This window comes from Equus caballus, chromosome 9, assembly GCF_041296265.1.
Source record: "Equus caballus isolate H_3958 breed thoroughbred chromosome 9, TB-T2T, whole genome shotgun sequence".
Classification (NCBI taxonomy): Eukaryota; Metazoa; Chordata; class Mammalia; order Perissodactyla; family Equidae; genus Equus; species Equus caballus.
In genome coordinates this window covers 57533611-57546806 of record NC_091692.1, presented here as the reverse complement: position 1 = coordinate 57546806, position 13196 = coordinate 57533611, and the positions used below count along the sequence as shown (strand labels likewise).

At 39.5% G+C, this 13196-nt stretch overlaps 1 non-coding gene across 1 annotated transcript; it reads left to right on the top strand.

The window, feature by feature from the left end:
- Positions 1-10742: 10742 nt before the first annotated feature.
- LOC111775121 (U4atac minor spliceosomal RNA) lies at positions 10743-10868 on the top strand. Its single transcript, XR_002810621.1, has one exon. It is a non-coding gene; the product is annotated as a U4atac minor spliceosomal RNA (small nuclear RNA).
- The last annotated feature ends 2328 nt before the right edge of the window (positions 10869-13196 follow it).

Here is a 13196-nt window from a genome sequence, read left to right as displayed (position 1 = left end):
GGCCATAGGAAACGAGAAATTGAGAGTAATGGGAAGAAAAGAAGGAAAAATGAGAGCAGAAGAAGACAAGGGCACATAGGAAGATGAGGGGAATGGGAAGATTTGAGGTCATGTGGACAGAAAGTAGGGGAGCAGAAGATACTGTAAGAATAGGACCTCTGTCCTGCTGAACACGCTTTTTCATTTTTTTCTCAAATCCTGTTTCTATCTTGAACACTGTGCTGGCTTTGGAAATGCTTGGGAAACCCTTCTTGGCAGCGAAGACTGCTTTCACATTTGAGGAGACCAACTTTGCAACTGCCTCATGAGCAGGTAACTTTTATTTTTGAATATAAAGTCTTGTGTAAAACTCTGGAGAAAGTAGGTTGACTCATAGGACTGTGATCAGCCATCGGTCTTTTGAAGAGACAACTGGTGGAATAGAAAGAATCCTGAACTGTTCTAGAGTCAACTCTACCCTTAATAAGCTGTGACATTGTGCAAGTTACTTAACCTCTCTGGATCTGTCCCCACAATTGGAAGATGATGGTGCACCAAATTCTAAGATCCTTTTTAGCTTTAAAATGGTACAATATCTGATCATTTCTTTCATCTGCTTAAAAGTCCTACAGTGCTTTGCCTACTGCCCTCACTTAGCATAGCACCATGGGTCTCCATCTGCCTCCCCAGCTGTGTCTCCCCCTCTCCTTTCCTTATATTCAGTAAGCCATGTTGAAGTAATCACAGTCACTCTTTCTCTTGATTCTGGTCTTTGAACGTGCTGTTCCCTCTGCTTGGAATGCCTGCTTTCCTCTCCTCACCACCGAATGCCTATTTCTCCTTCAGGTCTCTGCCTCTTCTGGGAAGTCTTTTCTGGCCATGCCCTCTCTTCAGCTGAATTAGTCCTCCCACATATTTTTAAAACCTCTATGTTTACCCACGTGTCACTTTCCAGAGGATATTGTAATTGCTCTTCCCATCAATCTTCCTTGTTAGGCCTTGATCTCATTGAAGGCATGAACCATCTCTTGTACTTTTATGCCCAGTTCCAGTGTCTTAACACAATGAATGCACCAGTGAATCATTGAAGCTGACCTTAGAGCCCTTGTCTATATCTTTCTGAAATTGTTTTCTTAGAAATATGTGGAAGAAATATTTTCTTCAGTAAGAGAACCAAGGCAACAGGAATGGCAGAAAATGGGCAATAGAGTGAATGTATTTGGACCCTAAAGGCCTCTGGATTCTGTTAAGGCTCTCAGACTAAGGATGGGATGCGGCCTGTTTCCAGGGCTTGGAATGCACAGGGCTGACCTCAGCAGTGCTATCCCCTCAGGGGAAAACATGATGATGTTAATTGAAGCTAAAATGTGGAGGAGTGTTTAAAGTGAGCAAGAGAAGTTATCTAGGTACATTTTATGAATCAGTTTTCTCATTTTTCAGTGACATTCTTACTCATCCTCTCACTTATCCTCATTCTTAACTAGAGAAGCACAGAGTCAGACCCTCATTGAAACCATGGCCTCTCCACATCACCCATGCAAAAGTGAGAAACCAGTCTTTGGAGGAACCTGGGGGCGAGTTCAAAAAATTGCAAGAGAGTCAAAAGGGCACATGAGTGTCATTACTTCCTGAGCAAATGGCAGGCAGAAACTTTGGAAACACATGCTCATTAAAGAAAAAGTGAAGCATGGAGAAACATAGCAAGAAGGGGAAAAAATTGACCCGAAGCCCACCCGCCCCCTCCCCAAAGACAATTACCAAAGAGTTTGGTAGGTTTGATTAATTTGATTAACTTCTTTTTTCCATACACATTTTACCCCCTTTGCTTTATTTTAAAATTAGTTGTCTGTATATTGTATGTGCAATTTTCAATTTTTTTTAAACGTAGATTGTAAAAGAAGGATCACCTTATTTTATACGTACTTTTAATAAACATTTTGGGTTACTTTTTACTGCCTCAATGTCTCTATTTCTTAAAAGTAATAAAAAGACATATATAAACAGCAAACAGTGCAGGCTCAGCAAAAGTAAAGAAAAATTCAAACTATAATAAAAAAATTCACAATAAATTTAATAAGGAGTGTGTGAACATTGTATAGGGAGCTTCTTTTCTAGAGTCAAACCAAGTATTTCTAGAGTTAACTTAGGTAAGCAATGGGCTTGCAAAGTGGGAGGAAAAAGAAAAAATTGTGGTTCCTGGCTCGTCTCTCCCCAAAAGAAGGGAGGAATCAACCACTGTTCTTTTCTCTCTATAATCAGGCCATGTCACCCCCAAGGATCCAAATTACCAGTGATTTCCAATCTCTAAGGGTGAGTGAGATGGCCAAAGAGGCCCTGGGCCAGTGGGTGGTACATCCTCTCCTGCCGGGGGCACCCGGAGGCAGAGTGACCACAGACCTTCTTAAACAGAGATGCGGCTCTCACCTCTCTTCTGCTAGGAGCTGCTGTTCTTTTCAGCTAGGATGGTGTGGGCTCACAAGAACCTGTCTCCACACAAGAGGGTGATGGGCAACAGGGAAGGCACTTCTACTGCTCCAAGTGATTTCCCTCACAGCTCCCTGAAGTGCTGTGAAAGGAACCTTCATTCTGGTATTTATTTACTAACGCAGAAGACATTCTAGACTTGTGTGGAAAATGTAAGAATATCAATAATGGAGGACTTAGTTAAAGAATAGGCAAAGCCCTTAAGGTATGGTTTGGAAGAAACTGAAAAATTCTGGCTAATGCATAACTTCATGTAAAATTTATTTTATTGTTGACTCCAGCTATTGAGTAACACAGCTGTTAAAAGTTTATTTGTTTTTGTTTTGTTTTGGAATTGTAAACTTTATTCCATGTCCCTGTTTGGTTCTATCTGATCTAGCTAAGAAAGAGTGGGGAAAAAGAGGAAGTATCAATAGCTAGTTACAGCACTTATTAAAACAAAGGTGGCAGATGACTAGGTCTCCTGAGAGGACACATGGCTGGAGAAAATCCTGCTATTTTGTGTTAGAGGATTTTTAATATATAGAAATGACTTCATCAAGAGACGATAAGATTGGAATAAAAGTTCAAAAACAGTGTTTTTTCAATATAATCTTTAAAAAAATTCAATAGTATAAGGTAGAGATGCACAGTTATATAAAAATATTACAAGCAATTAAATTACAGATGCTTGGGTGCCTTCTAAGTATTTCAGGTATCATTATCAAGTATTTTTCTCATAGGACAAAGGGAAGAGCAATTTTATAGAGGAGGAGTGGAGAGGAAGAAGGGAAGGACGATGATGTGGTAATTTTGGGAGAAGAGGCTTCTTGGATAACAACTGGTCACATTTGCAACCCTAAGTTCTTGTATATCTCCAGTCTTCTTCCAATCCAAAATGGTATTTTGTTCCACTTTTGAATTAACAGTTATTGAGTGCCTGCTATGTACCATCAGATTTAAGACTGCCTTCTGAACATCCCTCCACTCTTCAGCCCCCATCTGTATATCCACTCAATACTCATTGTTCACTTCAGAGAGGGAAAAAGAATAAACACTTATTATTTCCCTGCCCACCCCAGCCACATTTCTCAATTTGTTCCTTCTCCTGAGGCCATCTGGCTAACAGGGCACTGTGCTCCCTGCCTCCCCAGCTGGGGAACTGCTCTGTTTCTTCTTCTTTCTTACCTCCTACTTGGTAGTCAGTCACCAAACCCTATTGAGTCTACTCTCATTTGTGTTTGGCCTCTCATCTCCATCTCCTTGAACTCTACCGTGGAAAAGAATTCGATCATCTCTAATCTGGATGATTGTATCTGCTTTCTCATCCCCTGTCTCCAGTCCCTCCTCATTTGAAACTTGCTGCCAAACAGTTTGGCTCCTACAAAGTGGATGATATTATTTTCCTGCCTACATTTCTGTAGGCTTAAATACCTGCCGTCTACTCTCGCAGCTGGGCTCTATCTCTGGAAAAGTAACATTTTCAAATGGTTAGTCTTCTGCCTGTCTTTCTCTGCCACTCAACTGGAGCACTTTGAGGGCAGGAACATGAGCTATCTACATTTGTATCCTTGGCACCCAGCAGAGCAGTGAGTGAATGCTCAGTGACTGTTGGATAGAACTGATTTGGGGGTGGGGGCAGGAAAGAGAACAGAGGTAGGAGGAGAAGTGAGGGGCCTTCTTCCCTTCCCAGGGGTCAGCAGAACTCTTCATGAATGGTTCCCCGTCTCATACCACTACTTCCCTCATTCTGCCAGGAGTGGCAAAGAGACTTGACCCCATTGTGCATTCAGTCTTTCTGCTAAGCAGCTAGTAAGCAGAAGATGTAAAAACTGGAGAGTATAATGGTTAGAATGACTAAGAGCTCTAAACAGAAGGATTCCTGCCTCAGATGAGCCCATGAGTGCACCCATGGGCACCTCTTAGTGGCAGCTGTAAAGGCAGATTTCTATTAGGGTCAGTCTCTGACTTCCTTTAAATAAACAGTAGTATCTGGAAGCATGCATAAATATTTTTTCAGGGTTCAAATAATACAAAATTGACTAAAAGCAATTTTCTATAGAACAAGTCCCGTGTATCTGATGACTTCCATCATAATGTAACAGGAAGGAAAATAAGGTAGTTTAAGAGCTGATGGGTGAACTCTCTTGGAAAGAAAAATGTTGTTTAGTAAAACACCTTGATGGGTGAACAATTTTGGTTCTGGAAAGATTGCTTGCAAGGTTAGTCCAGAATGAGCTAAAAGTGAGAAAAAAGATAACCAACTGGCTTCCGCATCAGAAATGGACAGAGAGTTCATGAGTTGTTGCCTGGTGAGATAGATTAGAAAGGGAAGGAGGTCAGAGAAACAAGAAAAAGACATGCTTAGAGACAGAGGAGAAAGACAGAGCCTGCTTGACAGAGAGGCCACTCCAAGTCCCCCATAAGAAATGATCCAAAGATATTCAGGACGAGGGACATGTACATTGTTGCTATAGTTCATGGTGATATAATGCCCTTCCTTTGCCTAGAACCTTCAGCCAAGCCCTCTTACACATAGCCTTCAGACAGAAGTCAGTACTTTGGAGAGAAAAAAGACCTAGTAGTACCAAGAAGGGCAACACGAAACGAAAAAAACTAGTACACAAAAAAAGGTGAAAAGCAGAATGGAGTTTAAGAATTCAACAAATAAGTAGCATCTTGGAGACAAAGTCAACTAGTAGAAATATAAGAACTCAGTCACACTCCATACCCTAACTGTCCCTAGGGAGAAATACAAATTTTCCCCACTGTACTGGATATGGTGTTTGAGCCAATTTTAATTAAATCTTAAAACACACAGTGAGCAGCTTGGTATGTAATAGCCAAAAACTGGAAACAACTCAAATGGGTTCACCAATGGGTGAATGGATAGCCAGACTGTGATGAGCCCATACAATGGAATACTACTCAGTGATAAAAAGAAATGAACCACTGATAGATTCAGTTACTTAGATGAATGTCAAAGGCATTAGGCTGAGTGAAAAAAGGTAACCTCAAAGGGTTACACACTGTATAATTACATTTACATAACCTTTCAAAGTAACAAAATTATAGTGCTGGCGAACAGATCAGTGGATGCCAGGGGTTAGGGGCTAGGGTTTACAGGGAGGATGTGATTATTAAGTGGCATATGAGGGAGTCTTCTTGTGGTGATGGAACAGTTCTGCATGCTGACTGTGGTGATGATTACATGAATCTACACATGTGATAAAATTCCATAGAACTATATATATATATAAAAAGCATAAAAACCGATGATTTCCAAATAAGATTTGCACTTGAGTTAACAGTGTTATACCAACATTAATTTCCTGGTTTTGAAAATAAGATATTTCATTTGGGACAGCTGAATGAAGCATACACAAAAACTCTACTATTTTTGCAACTTCTTCTAAATCTTAAACTATTTCCAAATAAAAATATATATTCAGTCAAATCTTATAATTTGCAGTAGTTATGTTCTTTAAATTCTCTATGAACACTGAATTAATGAATATAGAGCCACAGCTCCTAGGGGAAATACATGGTTAGGTTCCTGTGAGCCTCTGGTCACAGCATTTTCAGCAACTGAAGTTTGTTTTATGTGTGTTTCTTTTTAAAGACATCTTATTTAATATGTATTGTTGATCCATTAACATTGAACCCCCAGCTAACAGGACTAAAACTCATGCCTGAGCAAAGCTTATCTAACACACATATTTTCTCCGTAAGGCACATCACATCCTTCTCGTGTTTAGGAGCAACAGACAGGACTCAAGCACTCTGCTTGGGGGCATTTTAAACAGTGAAATCACCAACAAAAAGCATGAAAATTAAAAAAATGTGGCACTAAATAGATAGCAAAAAGGACGCTTGTTAGCAGTATGACAATATGAGAACTGAAACAAGAAGGTAGAGCATTGCCTTGTCTGATGTCATTTGGGAAAATGTGTGTCAAGTGACTCAAATTTTTGCTACCTTGCACATGTCCACAAATGACAATGAAAGAGCCATGAGTATTGATTTTGGGATTATGAATAAATTTTAGTGAGTAGGTAAATTAGCAAATACTGATTCTGTGAATAATGAGGATTGACTGTACATGTTTAGATATGTCTCTCTCCCTATATATGTATATACACACACACACATATATACATATAGATACATGTACATACACACACATAGACATACATATATATTTACATATGTATTTATTTTATAACGTGGTGACTGCAGAAGACACTGGAACCCAAATCTATGTAATGATATATACTATATAATAAAACTGTAAATGTCGTCTCAATAGGAAAAACAAACTCTGACAGACTGAGTTGAGAGTTGCTCACATTTTCTTTGTAGTTTAGAGATTTGCAGCTTTTTCTGAATTCTGAGTTTTTTTGTTCTCTAAACTTTAACTACTATGTCTAGGGCTGACCTTTTCTGGCATTGTTCAGAAGGCCATGTTGGTTTTCAATCCATTGCCTCCCCTTTTTATGTCCCTATCTTTCCCCAGTGCATAGTTAAACATTTGAACTTAGGTGACCAATGGCCCTAAATTCCAGCTTCCCCTTCCAACGATTCACACTAGTTCTTTCAAAAGCAGCTAATGATGTCCTTCCCATTGAGGTGTAAATGACTGATAAAGGTCAATGTGGGACCACTTTTAGGGACCAATTTCCTATTTGATTTAGAGAAAGGAAACCAAGTTCAAGTGTGATGTAATTTTAGGCATTGAGCCACTGTATGGAGAATGCACACACACACACACACACACACACACACACACACACACACACACACATTCTTCATCCAGCATGAGTATACAAAGGTAAGATGAAGATCATGGAAAAGCCTTCTAGGTACTCTTGAAGTTGTACTTCCTAGCTAGTTGCCTGTTTAAAAAGTCCACCCTAAAAATATTAGATTTGGGTAGTCTGTTAATAAGGCTAAGAATATTCATAGTTTTCTGAAAAATAATAACTGTTTTCCTCCTCATTGGAACCGTATGCTTTTAACTGTTATGAAAGGTGGGCTTTTAAAGGTCCCAAGAGGAATTCCATGTCTCACTATGATTAGGAATTACCAAAGCTCTTTCCTGCCCACCCTGGGAATGGTCTTTTAGTGATGGTAAGCCTGAAGCTTTTTTGACAATCTGGAATGCCCCTTCTCATACTTGGTATCTATAACCATTATACTTTGCGTTAGGAGTAAATTGCTTTTCTTCCCTTTGGTCTCTCTAATCCCTTGCAGGCATACGCTAGTTCTGGAACTCTTATACAGAGCCTCTGGTTAGTGTATTTCTGAGAAGTTAGATAAGGCCAAGCTTTAGTTAAGCTCCACATAGCCAAATGACATGGAGCTGTTTTTGGCTAAAGGCCCTTTAATTTTCCAAGTGCTCAAGCGGAATCATTTAAAATATAACATGTATGAACATCTTTCCTCTGAACTAAATGGTACTCTTTATCTTGGCTTAATTTCCTCTAGACATAAAAATTAAGACTCTTTCACCAGTACCAGTGATCAGTAATGCTGTATGTGTTGCCAGACATACAGATTAGATAAGCATTTTGGTTTCCAGTAGTGTTTTCATGGAATTATCTCTATTCAGGTCAAATTCTATTTTGAGAACTCCAGCTGATTCAACAGCCCACAATTTGCACTTTTGGTCTCAAAGTAAATACTTGATTTAAGGCAAGCCGAGAGAACCACACTTGTGTTTGAACCCTGACCCGTGTAATTTTAATATCCATTAGACCTTACTATGGCATGTAATTGGATGCATTAGATGCTTCATAGGTTCATGCAAACAGTGGAGAAAGCATTCAGGCCACTTCACTTCCAAGGCAAACAGTGTGAGTCTATTGGTCTAAGCAGGAATTGCCAATTAGGCCTTGTTTCTCCCTCACCACTTCCTTCCGCTTTGTGTTGTAGGGTCTTAAGTGCAGAGACATGAAGCAGGAGGATTTTAATGTGGGCATACAACTGCTTTAGAGGGTCTAAATTCAGATATAAACTTGCAGTCAAGATGTATTCAACAGCACGGGAACCTGGCTTGTCAAGCTGTAAAGCTTTACAGCCTGACATAAACATCGATCCCGTCAGAATCTTCCACAGCCATTTCTCCTGAGACACAGGTAGAGAGGATGGGACAGAGAGGGAGTCCAGATCGGAACTGGGTCATTACCAAGGATAAAAGTTCAGACCTCAGGGTTAGTTAGGAATCTTGGAAGTTGATTTGCAAGCAGGTAGAAGAGGAGTGTTCACAGGATGGAGAAAGGGACACTTGAGGTCCAGAAGTGAAGCCAAATCACAACCTGAGGAGACCAGGATGTCATCACAGGCAGCGAAAGGGACTCAAGTACAGGCCACCTTGGCAACACTGCTGTGCTTTTGCCCAAGAGGAAGCCTTCAAGCATGTCTGCTCTGACAGAAGTGTGCTGTAAATAGAGTGGGCAGTAATTCTGGAGTCAATGCTTGAACACGACTGTTAGTGATAAAATAATCATTATAACGTCTACTTTTTATCAAACGCTATGACGTGCTATGTACTACTTTATGCACTTCATATACACACACCTGGTCTCAGGCAATCTTCACAACATCTCTTGCATTGTACAGATGAAAAAACTGAAGCTCAGAGAATTTTAGGAATTTTTACTAGTTCAAGGAGCTTGTGAGTGATAAAACTGGAATCTGAAACCATGTCAATCTGACTTCGAAGCCCACTGAGAGATCAGAGCCCAATGTTTTTATAAGGCCCTCAGCATGTGTTTGTGTGTCTTTGGCCCTATATTTCCTATCTAAATATATACAGCATGGCCAAATGTTTCTAGTTTCTCTTCTCCTCCTACTGAGGAAAAAATGTTAAAACCCCTCTTTGATGTGGCAGTGCTGAGTCTGTCTCTTCTTAATGCACTTAATAATGATGTTGATAATGTCTCTTTTATAGCAGCAGATGTATGCTTTTAACACTACACGCATTCTGTTTTGTGAGAGCAACTTTATGACACTAATAGGTTGAGAATTGACCACTATCTGCAGAGGTGGAAGGATGCCCATTTTCCTGATTACTTTAATCTTAGATTATGTTTTATACATCTTGTCATATGGAACTAATAACACGATTCATTTCAAAAAGACACCTCCTAATGCAATCTGGGATTTTAAGTTTTTGAGCCTTCTATTACTGCATGATAGAACTATTAAGGCGAGATGTACGTTTTTTTCATCTCTCAATTCCTTATAGTTCTTAACGTGGTGATCTGAATATCATCAGTATTTAAAAAAATTTGTCAATGACCAAATGAATGAATCATTAGATATGTACTATGTAGAGCTTCAAATTATATCCACATAACCTTTGATTCATAGTAGTGCTGATATTTGTCTGGGATATTGGTAGGCCACCAACCACTAGCATTGATTTGATTACTATTTCTACTACTACTAATAATGGTAATTTACATTTACTTAATGCTTGCCATGTGCCAGCCACTGAGGAAATAGGCTTAGAAGGGTTCAATACAGTGGTTCACTGGGGTGTAGACAGTGGATCTTGGATTTGAATCAAGTAGTGTGGCTCCAAAGGCCACATTCTTTCTTTCTTTTTCTTTTCTTTTCTTTCTTTTTTTTTTTTTGCTGTAGGAGATTATCCCTGAGCTAAGATCTGTTGCCAGTCTTCCTCCCAACGCCACCATAGCTTGGCCAATGAATAGTGTAGGTCCGTGCCTGGGATCCAAACCCATGAACTCGGGCCACCAAAGCGGAGGACACAGAGCCTTAACCACTACACCATGGGGCTGGCCCTCATATTGTTTCTTAATACCACCATGATCATGAAAAAGGTTGCCACACAATAGCCACCCAGGATTAGTGAACTGGGGTTTTGTGGACCCAATCTGAGGCATTCATTCAGCAGCTCAGTTTCTCAATAGATGCCTTTGATATGATGCAAGAGACTAAGTAGGAACAACTAAAGGCCACCTGGGCTGTCCCCTATATATTTTTTAGATGGAATTAAATGGAAGTGAAGTTGAACCAAAAAAAAAGTTTTGCTTTCCTTAATTGCCCCAACCTGGTTGGGATAAGTCAGTGATCTGGAATGGGTGCTGACTCAGTTTATCAGTCCATGAAATTTAGGGTGTGACCATGAGGTACAAAGTCTGGACCTAGAAGATAATAGAAAATCTAAAAGAAAGAGAAGGTACAAATGCCTGCTTTCATGTAGTTTTCAGACTACCTGTGTGAAAGATTTTGAGTAAAAGGAAAAGAATAGGACATAGGAGAATCATCACACAACCATCCTTTTCTTGGCGTTGCGCTACTGTCCAATGAGCATGTAGTGAGGGCAATACTGCTAAGGCCTGAACGACACACAGGCATCAACCAGAGCTCTGCTTTACCTTGGTGAAATTTTTGGAAAAAAGAAAAGTAAGAATCACTACACAGAGGACATCAAATTCATACAGTTTAGACAGAGCAACCAAGTATAGCATTATACTATGAACATTCAGGTAGTATGGCTTATGGGGAGCCCTGCATGTAACCTAAGGAATCTGTATTTTTATCTTGTTCTTCCATTGATTCTGGGTGATTTTGTTACTTTGAAAGGAGCCCAGAGATCATCCTTTAGGAATGTTTCCTTTTACTTATATATAAATACAGCTATCTTGTTATACACTTGTTTCTGACTATGACATCTTCCAGTATCCACTCAGTGGGCAGCTGCTATGTTCCAAGTACTTTGCACAAAGAAAACAATGTGGCCCTCACCCTTAGAAATTGGAAATTTATTGCAAAGCTAATATTTTTAAATCTGTGAATGGTAGAATTATGAGTAAGATTTATTTTCCCAATCATATTATTCTGTATTTATTAAAATTTCTACAATTAACAGATAATACTTTTATAATCAGAATGCAAAAATTGAAATAAACTGTTACACAAATTCAGATTTATGACACATGCAAAAAAGAAGATAAATATAATAACAGTAATTTTGAGAGCTTCCTATGTGACAGGTCCTGTGCTGAGTATTTTATATGAAGTGTTTCATTTAATGCTCACAATGATTATATTAAATTAGTACTGTTTTTATCCCCATTTTATAGATAGTAATGATGAGGCTAAAAAAAGATGAAAGCCCAGATCACACAGCTGTAAATGGTGAGGCCACAACTGCGTTATTAAAAAGCTCGCAACCACACTAATTTAAGTACGAACAAAATGAAGATCCAGTACATATTTTCTGGTCCTGAGAACTCTCTTTACTGTGTAGTTTTATAGCTATATACAGCCGAGAGGCGTTATGCACCTGGACATATTTGATAGCATATATTGTTATTTTTGGAAGATTTTCTGTTTCCCTTTGATAGAAGGCAACTCGAGGCCATGAACCATATTTTCCTCAGTATTTGTTTTAGTCCTTCAGTTTGTGGTATTCTTTCCTTCGGGTTGCCTGTCTGGGCAACACTTGGAAAACCCTGCTGGCTGGCTGGCGCAGTGACTGTGTAGTCACAAAGCTCTCCTGCTTTGCTGAGGGAGACTGCAGATTCTGATATGATCCTTAGCTGGGCTCAGTTTCTTAGCATCACTGTGGGACCTTGAATAAATATTATTGTTTTTCATAATAACATTTCTTAAGCATCTACATGGTTTCCAGCACTAAAGGAAAGATCTCAAAGGGGGAAATGCATTGCATATGGAGTGTTTAGGTGGCTGTGAAGGATCGCATTTGTTCCCAGGACTGCTGTGAGCCTGGATATTGTGTTGATGGCAAAGTGCTTTAAGCTTCTCTGAGGGAAAGAATTATGTCAGTTCCATTGGGATTTGGTTTTAGTTTCAGTGACTGGGTGACCCATATGTTAAACAGGACATTTTCTACTTCAGAAATTTGTCAGAGAAGAACCTTTACCTGGAATCAAGAGAATTACTGACTCACCTTGTGGGGTTATTTAGATGTGAAAATCTAGGTTTAAGAGTCAATGGTAAATATTGAATTGCCCTTTGTTTGTCTAGTTTTAAAGTAATTATTCATTGAGCACCCTCTTCATGAAGGCTTGATCCTAGATGCTTCAGATAACACAAAGATGACTAAGACATGATCCCTGGCCTTCAGACATTTAGAATCCCTACCAATACAAACACAGATAACTAGAAAACAAAGCAAGAAGTGGTAACATATGAAAGTACATACAACAGGTATAGGATCATGACCATGGACTGCTTCTGCACAGAAGATCAAGGGCAACAGTTGTCAGAGTTTTTAAGCACTTTTAATATGCCAAGGCAACAGGATAAGAGCTTTACATGAGTCATTTTCTACATTTCTCAAACAACCCTGGGGTTCCCTGCATCATGCCCATCTTTGCCTGAGATTTTAATCAGTAGAGAAATGAAAGGAAAGATCGAGTAACCAACCGTGACCTGTATTAGTGATAAAGGCTATGTTAATGGATATAGCTTGGGGTGGTAGCCAAACAGTATTTCTGATTTCCCATCCAGATCTTGGAAAAACTATCCAAAGGAAAGTTTGAATCTGCAGAGCAAACACCATTAACCAAGCCCCCAGCTTCCACTGAAGCAAGTGGAGAAAGAAGGAGAAAGAGAAAATTCCCTGTGTGCGGGATCTTTGGTGGATTAGCTCCACATGATCAAGAATTGTGGAACAGGAGCTGTTGCTACTGACCAGGTATTACTGAACAGGTATCTCATTCCATCTCCATGGGAGGAGGAGGGAGAGGCCTGGGGTG